This window comes from Synchiropus splendidus, chromosome 5 (genome assembly GCF_027744825.2).
Source record: "Synchiropus splendidus isolate RoL2022-P1 chromosome 5, RoL_Sspl_1.0, whole genome shotgun sequence".
NCBI lineage: Eukaryota > Metazoa > Chordata > Actinopteri > Syngnathiformes > Callionymidae > Synchiropus > Synchiropus splendidus.
In genome coordinates this window covers 18,937,694-18,940,393 of record NC_071338.1, presented here as the reverse complement: position 1 = coordinate 18,940,393, position 2,700 = coordinate 18,937,694, and the positions used below count along the sequence as shown (strand labels likewise).

Sequence of the window (2,700 nt, the reverse complement as noted above, 5' to 3'; positions counted from 1 at the left end):
ATTTTTCTGGACTACATGAGCATGACTTGTTGGCACCTACAATGCTGTAAATTCCTTCATAGTACTTCGCCTTTGCCTTCAACTGACCCTGCCCTTTTGGCACCACATTCTTTGAACTGAATACCAAGTATTAAACTCAAAACACATGTTCTGATCAACACGAATCTGACTATTATACTCATTTACCAGAGGTCACCAACATGGTGCCCATGGGCACCAGCTAGCCCTCAGAGACAAGAGCAGAGGTGTAGTATTAGAGAGGAATATCATTTATCATCCATGATATATATTGTGATTTCAGAAGTCTGTGCTGAACCAATGGTAGCCCTTTGGGTCACGCAGAGCCCTTGGAGTAGCTCGCGGTTGCTAAAAGGTTGGTGTTCTATACACTGGTCCTGAATTTGCAGTCTGATGTCAATATAAAGACTTGGGTGCTAGTTGGATCGGAATATTTTTACCAAGGGACCTACCGATAAAGTTAAAATAAAGTCTTGACCGTTTCCTTACCCCAAGAGATTCTAATCCAGGATGAACAAAGGCAGAACGTGCCAAATTTTGTGGGCGTGAACATTGGCATTTGAAACCTGTATTAGACACCGGGTAACCGGTAACTGTTCTTGTCTTATTTTATTTTATTTTTAAACTTTTATTTAATTATTTTGGTAGCCCTATCAGGGAATAGAATAGCATGGACGTCACACACTCACGCTGTATCTGTACATATTTTAGGGAAGCTGTTACTGAAGCAGAGTTAGCAGTCGCTCATGGCCGTCCTGGAAGATCTCTAAAGGATGCCACCGCTCCACCAATAGCTTCGCACACGCACGATTCATCTGCAGCCTGAAGGTGGAGTGGTGCCAGTCTTTCGCCAGTCACTCATCTTTTGGAATGAATACTGTACAACTGTGAACTTCATTTTGTCCGCAGCGAGAATGAGGACAAATATGTCAAGTGAACATCTCAACAGAAACAAGGCAGTTTTCAAATTACCCTGTTGAAGTACAGCAACAAACGTTATTGCAATGACAGGTACCAGTTTGTTTGCATTAACAAACCAGAACAAAGCAGTTGCCATGCAAATCAGCCATTTTTGCAGTCCTTGTCTCAGGTAATTCTTACTGATCATTTTTCTGTGAAACCTATTTATTTTGACTAAATAAAAGTTCTTCAATTCAAGCACTTTCATTCTATGTTGAAGTGAAGCAACTTGGACTTTATGAGAGTCGACAACTGAAGTAGAGAGAGAAAAGCTAAATATCAAAATAGGCCCCTAAAAAAGTCATCACTGAACTTGATTTATTAAGAAGGTTTCATGGAAATGGGCATTGTGAAACATTTGGAACGGCAAAATGGTGTTCCATGCATAATATCCATCCCCTGCCTCTGAGCAAGGCACTGTCTGTATCTGAGTGAAGCTTTTAAGAGTTCTCATAGTCTGAAGAACAGATCCCTGCTGTCACACCTAGGTTGATCAGAATGATACATAGATAGATCCTGGTTTTCCTACTGAAGTGATGAGGAGGAGTATTTTTGGTGTAAGGATATGAAGAGAAGAGGAAAAGAATCCTTAGTCTTGTCGTATCCAAAAGTGAAAAAGTATGGCGAGACATCACAGTAGCAAAGTGGATAGTCACACGAGACAATCTCAGGACATCTGAGCTGATTATTTCAACTGTGGAAATAAATTCTGGAAAAAATGGCGACAATAAATTCCTTATTTTGCTTTACAATTCCTGCAACATGTAGCAGCCTACAGACTGAAAAGCAGGACTCGCCTGCTCAGGATCTATATACGAGCCATCAAAGCCAGTCATGCACCATACTGTACCAGTAACCCTAAACACTTTGTTTTTCCTTTCAGCTCCAAGGTGTCTGACTTTAAGGAGCGGAGATAGCCACACCATACAAAACTACGGCTTCAGCCAGCGATCCTAACTGAGATCTCATGATTGTTGCGTGAATTTAAGCCAATATTTTAAACTGTAATATCAAATTACTACCACATTGGTGCAGAGCAAATCATGTTAATCCACCATCCGTGAATCTGTTTTTAATTCTTTTGAAGTTACAATGTATTTTTTCTTTCTCTAAACAGCTTTAAAGAACTGCCAGCAACTTCAGCATAACTGGGATGGAAGCGTGTTCACATATGTGGTGCGTCATGTTGTGTTTATGATAGAACAGTTAAATCTTAAGACAGCTTGGTAAGCGGGGAGTCAAATTAATTTTGTCCCTAGAGTGACCCATCGTCTTTACATCTATCACCGTGCTTGTCTGGAAACCCTCTTCATCACACAGTAGTCGTCGGAAGGCAGGCCAGGTAAAATGACTGACTGTTTCAATTGGGAAGGAACTGCTGAACAATGTTGGGCAGCCCTATAAAAGCACAAGAAGCCGACATTGTTGTGTTACAATTTTTTAAAATATTAATAAAAACCTGACTAAAAGAAAGTTTCGTTTTGGAAACATCTTCCTTGTAGTTCCCTGTTCATTTCAAAAGCCTCCATGAGACTTCTCAAACAAAGTATTACATAGACTGAATGACAGGCCTTGTTACCGCGTTTCTCAACTGTCTTCGTGTTTTGTTTTATCAAGACACTTCGTGAATGTCCAATCATTGTTTCAGTCCAGTACACGTGTTGGAGGAGTACTTCTGTGCTGGAGAGACATTTCCAGATGTTGCCGCTGTGGAGATGCCAC

General features: G+C 40.7%; 1 long non-coding RNA gene across 1 annotated transcript; it reads left to right on the top strand.

Annotated features, from left to right (window-relative positions):
• The first annotated feature begins 829 nt into the window (after positions 1 to 829).
• Positions 830 to 2,316, top strand: LOC128759673 (uncharacterized). The gene is made up of 3 exons (XR_008414614.1): positions 830 to 1,029; positions 2,096 to 2,154; positions 2,238 to 2,316. It is a non-coding gene; the product is annotated as an uncharacterized LOC128759673 (long non-coding RNA).
• Positions 2,317 to 2,700: the final 384 nt, after the last annotated feature.